The sequence below is a fragment of the Rhipicephalus sanguineus genome, chromosome 8 (assembly GCF_013339695.2).
Source record: "Rhipicephalus sanguineus isolate Rsan-2018 chromosome 8, BIME_Rsan_1.4, whole genome shotgun sequence".
Lineage (NCBI taxonomy): Eukaryota > Metazoa > Arthropoda > Arachnida > Ixodida > Ixodidae > Rhipicephalus > Rhipicephalus sanguineus.
Window position 1 is genome coordinate 137,672,791 of NC_051183.1, and position 9,053 is coordinate 137,681,843.

A 9,053-nucleotide genomic window follows, 5' to 3' on the forward strand; every position below is an offset into this window, starting at 1 on the left:
AAATTCAGTTGGAAGTCAGCGCTTGTCCTGTGTGTTTCCTTTCCGGGGCCGTCCGTATTTTGCGCTGTTTATTTCAAGTGTGCACAACCAACTATAGTCCAGTCAGCTACACTGACATGCCATCTGTTTCTTTCTTCAACTTCTGCAATTGCCTTTCGGCTACCGCCTTTCGTCGATTATCCAAACTATGTACCAACAGGCCCAGCACCAGACTTTCTAAGAAAAAAAAAAGAAAAAAAAAAAAAAAACTTGCGTCGGCCGGGAATCGAACCCGGGTCAACTGCTTGGAAGGCAGCTATGCTAACCACTATACCACCGACGCCCTCCGCTGCGTGGCCGCATTCGTTGCACTTTTCTTACGCGTCAGAACATCCGCCCGGAAGAAAGAAGCCGGCGAGCGAGCCTGCTGCTTTCCAGGACATTCACACAGCGTGAACCGGCTCCGGTAAACGCGCGCCTTTGCGTATGCATTTTCCGATTGTTAGATTGCGATTTGCTGAGTCATTGTCAATCATTTCATAACGCCCTATCATTTTTGTTCGACCCAATGGTGGTGGCTTGTGTCCTTTCGCCTTTGAGGAGCAAATGCCGCAGACATCTAAAGTTGTATCCAACTATATCGTATCGCCAGTCGCACACCTCTGCACGACAAAACCTGCAGATGGATGGCGCCATACATCTCAAGTCACGGTGCTCCAACCAAGTATGTGGAATGTGTCGACCGTTGACTTATTGTAATGGCATCGGGATCATAACGATGAAAAATGCGCGTGCACACTGATAGTCATCACGCAAAGCTGCGCACCAAAACGGCGTATGCTAAAGAAATCCACAAATAAAATACAGTACATTTCAATGTCCTGGTGATATATACATATATATATATATATATATATATATATATAATATATATATATATATATATATATATATATATATATATATATATATTCTTCAAAGGTATACTGCGCTATAGAAACAGGGACACAGAAAAGGGGGGGACAACACATGCGCAGACTCACAAGTGAAATTTTATTGAGTGAAGGGTGACATATATATACAGTGAAGATAAAAAGAAGGATGAGCTCATTCGGCAAAAACCGGTCACGTGAACGCCCAACTTGCCCAACTTGCTGCTCTGTTGCAATATATATATATATATATATATATATATATATATATACTATATATATATATATATATATAATATATATATATTATATATATATATATATATATATATATATATATGAGTCATTCCATGCCAAATAACCTAGCGTTTTTCCGACCATCACAAATATGCTGAAAAAATTTCCACGTTTTTCTTGAAGTTCCAAACTCGTTCTGCTCGTTTATTTCTGTTGCCAAAAATGTTCCCGCCTGTTTGTGAGAGTCTGTAGTTTTGCGCCGACTGAGCTAAAGGGCATCAAAGAACAATTTTTTTCAAAGGACGTTTATACGATGCACTCAATAAAATGGTATTTCCGGCAAGCTAATGAAGTGATGTAACTGTAAAAATAATGACTTATTTATGTATGTCGATTCTTCGAGGGCTTTTCGCACGAGCAAAATTGAATAAAGTTGCAAAGTTTGATATTTTTTCCAGGGACAAGGCAAACTCAAAGGGTAGAAATTAATCATATACTGGAAGCCTGTTCGACATACTACAAAAGAAAAATAATTTAGTCGCTGAAGGTGTAGCAAATCGTCTGAAAAAAAATTGCAAATTTCACTTTTTTGAGAGAAGCTCTGTATTCGTCGTCAAAAAACTTGCCTTGGTGGTCGGACTAAAAATATGCACGATACTTCATTTAAAAGCTCTATGTATTAGCCAGTGTTGGCGGTAACGCGTTACAAGTAACGGCGTTACCGGTAACGCGTTACTTTTTTCGGTAACTTAGTAACGTACTCGTTACAATTTAGAAACTGTAACGGGTAACGTACTTACGTTAACATTTTTTGGTAACGTGTGGTGTCACGTTACTCGTTACTTTTTCATCCTGGGGGTACCGTTTTCTCAGAGCTCGCCCCGACAAATTCTTTTGTCGCAGCGTCGGACTGCTGTCGGCCTGCCAGGCATTCACCAACAAAGCGCGGGTGGAATCGCTTTTTTTTTTTGTGGAAATTGTGGGGACCAATTTCTTAAGACGCGCATACTCCTTGTGTGGACGTTTGGGCCATCGCCACAAAAAGCTTGATGAAAGCAGCATAATTCACCATGAGAAACTGTACGGACATGCTTCTCGTGAAAGTGGATGTAGCAGGTGGATTGCTGGCACCAGCACCTTTTCGTGCCCAAAAGACAGGCCGTCCGAAGAGAAAGCGCAAGGGCTGGTTTACTCCATACCACGTGCCGATCGTGAAATGTTTTACGTGGGGGAAACGAAGAACTCCCCCGAGAGGCTGCGACAACATAAAAACGATGTCCGCAAGTTCGCGTGACAAAGGAGTACACTCGCTGAGCATAGCATGGTAAACGACCACCGCATCGAATTCGACAACTCCCGCATCGTCGACTTAAGAAGCTTTCTGTGGAAATCTGGCCCATCCAAGCGACTGCCGGTAACGTCAACCGGTCTACAGGTGCGCTGCCGATCGAGAGTCTGCCTTATTGTGGAGAATAGGCGTGACCCCCGGCAGGAAGAAAACCCTGAAATAGAATGCGAGCGGGACGCGAAACGTAGAATTTTTTCGTGTAACGCAAGAAAAAAAAAATATCTTTTTTTTTTTTACTTACTACCTTAATACCGCTGTCACACGAACAGCCTTAACAGCTAGTCTAGGTGGTGTTGCTTAACCGCGGTTAAGCTAACTACGGTTACGGCTAACCACGGTTACAGGTAGCTACACGGCAGACATTACCGCAGTTAGTGTACTAATCGTGGTTATTGTAAACGGGTGATTCCACGAGAGATCGACACGGATCCGAAAATAGATATTTTAGATTTGATTGATTATTTTATATTTTATGCATGTCCCATGCTAGTAGCCCGAAAAGGAACTTAATTTCCTTATTAACTGCATAATTTACGAGGGAAAAAATATCAAACATATTCAATCTGGAGGGACCAATTTCATTACCTGTCGTTCTCGAAAGTTCACGACGTTGCAAAAAACAAATATTATCGTTACAAAGAAGATATTTTGTGTATGAAATGTATGCGCAACAAAGAGTAAAGTAACAATATTTGAAACTTGTAGAGCTAAGGAAACTGTTTTTGAAAAATGTCTAAATATTCGACATTTTATAGTAGCTACAAAGTTGATAAGGCTTATCAACTTTGTTTTAAAAATAAATTTTGCTTTTTCTATCTGCAACTGCAGCGAAGTTTCTGGTTATTGAACTCCTGAGCCAGTGAGGCTGATGTTGAACACCCTCACATAAACGCTCGCAATTTTTGCGGTAATTATACAGGTTAAAGTGAACAAAAAATATTTATGCACAGATATTTTTTTACGTGACTAGCGCATTTAAGCATTTCTTTACTACTACAAAATTCGCCCATCTATTTTGCTAGCAGAAGCACACCATCAGAATTATTGTAAATTTCTTGAGATTTCATTGATGCTTTCTTTGCGAATAGCGTTGGTGATTGAATGTCATATTCTGTATAATGTCACATTGAGAAAAACGGCTTCACCATGTGTCAGAGTCAGAAGCCATCACACGTAACTCTAAAGGCAACTTTAAGCCACTGTACCATTGCTAACGTCCGGTACATTGTGCAAGTAATACTCGTTAAATCAGCATTTTGGGTATATTCGTTGTTTGTGTTAGAAGTTTTACGTGAAACATAAATTTCAGATTTAAATTATTGTTATTGTGGGTTCCTGCGGCAAAGATAATAATAATAATAATAATAATAATAATAATAATAATAATAATATAATAATAATAATAATAATAATAATAATATAATAATAATATATCTGCGGTTTAACTCCTGCGGCAAAGACACATCGAATAAAATTTATGATTGCGGAGTAACGGCAGAGGTAACGTCCGTTACTTTTTTTCGGTAACGGTAACGGTAACGCGTTACATTTTTTGTAGGTAACGTAGGGCGGTAACGCGTTCCTTTTTTATAGTGTAACGAGTAACGTATTTAGTTACTTTTTTTCAGTAACGCCTGCAACACTGGCATTAGCTAAACATAGACAAAGTTACAGAAGGGTATTATTTTTTTAACTTGAGAAATATTTTTTTGAAATTTTGTATCTCCACCAGCTTTTCGCCGACGTAACTCAAGCGGCATGAAGCACTCGCAAAGGCGATCTTCAGCCCATGCCCACTGACCTGGGATGCAGACATCAAACATGGTGCTGTCTATCAAGTAATGGAAAAGGAAATGGGGTTGCTTATTTCTGCTTATATGTTTAGTCGCTTTCAAAAAATAAATCAGTTGTGAGTAAGCGCTCGTTTTGTACCTTCTTTCTGTGTCCTCCGTCTTTTGTGCGCGCTAAAAAAGTTTCAACATGAATTCATACCAACTCGCCCAGCTCTCAGTTTTACTGCTATATGATTAGTTTCTACCCTTTGAGTTTGCCTTGTCCCTGGAAAAAATATCACACTTTGCAACTTTATTCCATTTCGCTCGTGCGAAAAGCCCTTGAAGAATGGACATACATAAATAAGTCATTATTTTTACAGTTACATCACTTCATTAGCTTGCCGGAAATACCATTTTATTGAGTGCATCCCATAAACGCCCTTTGAAAAAAATTGTTGTTTGATGCCCTTTAGCTCAGTCGGCGCAAAACTACAGACTCTCACTAACAGGCGGGAAAAGTTTTGGCAACAGAAATAAACTAGCAGAACTAGTTTCGACCTTCAAGAAAAGCGTGGAAACTTTTTCAGCCATATTTGTGATGGTCGGAAAAACGCTGGGTGATTTGGCATGGAATGACCCATATATATACGTAGTACATTCAATTCCAAAGTAAAAAAATAGAACTCATAAATAAGTGACACGTTGATGCGTGTGTCTGATGAGGTAACGTTGAAAGACAACGTAAACGATAGGGCGCTCTACAGTGATAGCCAATGACTAAACACGTAACAGATTCCATCTCAATAATACGATATTAAAAATATATTTAACCATGGGACAGTGCAGGCACGTCGGCGCGTTTAAATGAAGACCGCCACTTGGACGAATGTGCCACAGCAGTGGGTTAACTCTGGGTGAATGACCTGGGAAGCAGCAGGCACGCTCGCCGGCTGCTTTCCTCCGGGCTGATGGTCCGACACGGAGAAAGATAGCAACGAATGCGGATGTGAGCGTGTGGCGTCGGTGGTATAGTGGTTAGCATAGCTGCCTTCCAAGCAGTTGACCCGGGTTCGATTCCCGGCCGACGCAAGTTTTTGTTTTTCTTTTATTAGCCAACGTTTTCTGCGTGTATTAGGCAGGTTAGTAGATTTTCAATTTCGGGGAGGCAGGCGGTCATGTGAATCCGCCGTAAAATTTCTATTTTAGAATATCTTTTTACGCCATCGATCATCGTCGTCCTCAGCAGCCTATATATGTTAACGTAAATAGCGTTGAAGAGCTCGTTTCGCAGAAATTCCAGCGTCGGTGTCCGCGTCGTTGGTTGTGAGCGAAAAAATCAGCGTGTCTGTGACTGAAAAATCGGCAAGGATGCAAATAAAATTAATAACGAAAATCTTCGGTTGCAGTGAGAATCGAACCAAGGCCGTCTGCGTTCCTAGAACTTCTTCGTTTTATGTTAACTCGACTTACGCGACATGGGATGGAAGAGCTTTTAAATTTGATAAATTACATTCATTACATTCTTTTGATGAGAAAAAGCAATAACGTATCGCCAATAAACAACATTCCGCACAGTGCTGGGTAGTATCGAAGATACTTGTATCTTAGATACTATCTTAGATACTCTTTGGGTATCTTGTATCTGTATCGCGATACGTCTCGCAAAACGAGTATCTGTATCTGTATTTCCGATACATTCAGCAATGTATCGTGTATCTTAAGATACAAGATACTACTATAAAAACACCACCGTGCGAAACAATAAACGTCGACCGGAATTTCGGTTCTCAAGCTGATATTGCTGCCACTAAGCCACCTCAATAAAACTAACGATAGTTACATTCTTGTATATTTCCGCCAGAGCGCTCCAGCGAGCACAGGTGATGAGGTTTAGGCGTCCCTATTGGTGGAGCAGAGTCACGTGATGGCGCTAGAGCCATCTCGACAAAAACAAGCGTGCGAACGTCTACGCGCAGCCTACCCTTTTTTGCCTAGATGTTTTCTTTCTTTTTAGTTGTGGTGATGTCATGACACTTGTTCATAGCCACTGCACTGCGCTGCGTACTCCAATGCGTGCGGCGTCTTTCGCACAAATTCTGATGCCGCTATACTGTCGCTATCGAAGTTTGTCCTGCGTGGTGCTTCGTTGCAAAGTCTCAAGAATGCAAGAATGGGGCTGCTTTGCGTCTCGCGGCTTTCACACATCAGCGATTTGAATGATCTCGTGGATGTAAGCTTGACCAACATTAGTACGCTGAGATCGTCTTACATGCAAAGGCGATTCTAAGTACCGTCCGACTATCGGTGCCGACGTTAGATGCAATAGAAGAAGCATTTAGGTAACATTGAATATTCTGACATACTGTGTCTTTGTTCTTCCTGCAATATTGTTAGACAAGTTCTTTCAATGATAATTTGATTGTTAGCACAAGTGCTCTCATTGCTGTCCTCCGTTTGCATCCCGTACATTACCTAGTCCTCTGCATAGTTTTAACAGTGAAGGTGTCCTGCAACTCGTTCCTTGTCCGTTGAACCAAAAAACTATCATAATCATAAACGGGTATGTGCCACAGAGATGGGGTAAATTCCCCTACTTAGCACTGGTCCCGTAAAAATGAAGAAGGCAGCAGTTGCCCAACAAATGGCTGCCAAGCGACGGCGGCGAGCCGAAGACCCCGTGTACGTACAACGAGAGAATACTAGGTAACGGGAAAGGCAACGGTGGCTTCGAGAAGACCCCGAAGCGATGGAAGGCCTACGCCAACAACGAAGGAAGCTTGCACCCGATGCCGTCTGCTAGTCTACTCGAAAGACGAAGACTGGTCCTAGCCATAAGCTGATCGGTCTCATGCGCCATAACAGCAAAGTTCATCCCCGCTACAGCCAAGTTCGAGCAACATTTCAAGCCAAGTTAAAGCAAAAGTTCAGCAACGTTACAGCCAAGTTCAAGACAAGTTCAACCTCGCTAAAGCTATAGTTCAAGTCAAGTTCAAGCCTCGCTACTGCCAAGTTCTGCCTATAGATACAAAATAAATATGCATGAGACCGATCAGCTTCGCTGTGTATCGAGCTTTGCGCCGCTTAGTGCAAGCTTTGAGCCATCTTTTTCTCCCGTCTGTTTATTGTTATATCTCTTTTGTAAAAAACGTTCTCTGCTTTATTCTTATTTTTTAACTGTCTGCGAACGTAGTTTTTTTTTCATATTTCGCGGGCTTTCTTTAAAAGCCCGAAAATATTCACCACGCAGCAGGTACGCTGTCAAAAAAAAAAAAAAATGGATCGGTCGTTTTTAAATGCGCTCTACGATGTGTCGAAGCACAGTTAGCCCTAAAGTGGATATTAAAAATGTTGCATAATTGACTTTATTTAATTAACCAGTTAAGCTTATGACAAAGTATGGCATAACGAGCACCACATGACGGTACACCAAATACCTTTGGTTTCATTCAGCGGCAGTTAACCACTTGTTTTTTTTTCATGTTTCGTTCAACTTACGTGAAACACCCTGTATACTTATTCACTTTGATTGTTTAATATGGAACCACCTTGCTATTTGACCTAAATATATTGATTTTCCTTTGTTTAGGTCACCTTAAAGTATTCTTATTGTTACAGATCTGGAGGTAAGCAGAGCGAGAAGTGGCAATAGTGTGAATAGCAGTGATAACCTGTGGCGCTTTGTGCCTCTAGAACACGTCTGAGACGTTTCCTGGCGGCTCAGGTTCTCTCGAAGAAGAAATGGTAAAAGATTGCACGTTAGTTAATATATTCCCAGCGAACGCTTTACGCCAGCAGATAAGTAAAATATGAAAAATCACAGCAGTTTTATGTCCTCAATCAATTGTGCAATTATACAGTTCATCGTCTTCACACGATGCGTCACAAACAATATCGCTACCAGCGTTTTTGCTGCTCTACACCTGTTGGTGGATGCGGTATTACAAAAGCAAAAATACGCTTGCGGACAAGGTAAGACTGCACAGCGGTATTTGCGCCATCGTGCGGAGGCATCCTAATACGGTTCTTGCAAGTAGATGGTAACCTGCTAGCTGGTCGACAAGTAGAGCCGCGACAACCATAAGTTACAGAAGTGTGAAGCAAAAACCACTAATAGCGCAGCGGTTAAAGAGCTGTCATGTTAAGCAGCCAAACAAATCCCAATAAGTTGTTTAGGAATGAAACTAATATACCTTGAGCAAGACAGTATTTTTTTATACAAACAGGTATTTTATTAAAATTAAGCAAAGTTGGTCGCAGTTGAGAAATTTTCAAGTAAACACATTTCTACATAGGCCTTTGATGCTTCATTATATAAATCTATAATAGCAAATTTGCAAATGTATCGAAGTATCTTAAGATACAATTGGGAAGTATCGTATCGGATACAATTATTCCGGAAGTATCTTGTATCTGTATCTCAAATACTTCTTGCCCGAGTATCTTGTATCGTATCGCGATACAATTTCAAAGTATCTTTGCCCAGCCCTGATTCCGCAGAACTTGTAGGGAGATTGCAGTAAGGAATTTTTGATACTTTATGGAAAGTGTATCATTGTTTCTTTTCTAAGAAATAAATACAAGTTTCTTATTGCTGACGTGGCTATAGGAAGCATCATCTTTTCCGTTCTTGTTTTTTTTTCTTATTTGTGTAAGACTTGTTTGTATGCAGTATGTTTACTGTGCCATGCGTGGCTGGTGTTGATTTTGTTAATACGGCATGCGTGATTAAATATATTAAGACTTTCAAAAGGTTCCCACCAAAAAAAAAAATAGGTTTAATTT

The 9,053-nt window shown here is 40.7% G+C and overlaps 2 non-coding genes across 2 annotated transcripts; one reads left to right on the forward strand and one right to left on the reverse strand.

Annotated features, from left to right (window-relative positions):
- Window positions 1–250: 250 nt before the first annotated feature.
- On the reverse strand, window positions 251–322 carry Trnag-ucc (transfer RNA glycine (anticodon UCC)). Its single transcript has one exon. It is a non-coding gene; the product is annotated as a tRNA-Gly (tRNA).
- Window positions 323–5,288: 4,966 nt separating this feature from the next.
- On the forward strand, window positions 5,289–5,360 carry Trnag-ucc (transfer RNA glycine (anticodon UCC)). The gene has a single exon. It is a non-coding gene; the product is annotated as a tRNA-Gly (tRNA).
- Window positions 5,361–9,053: the final 3,693 nt, after the last annotated feature.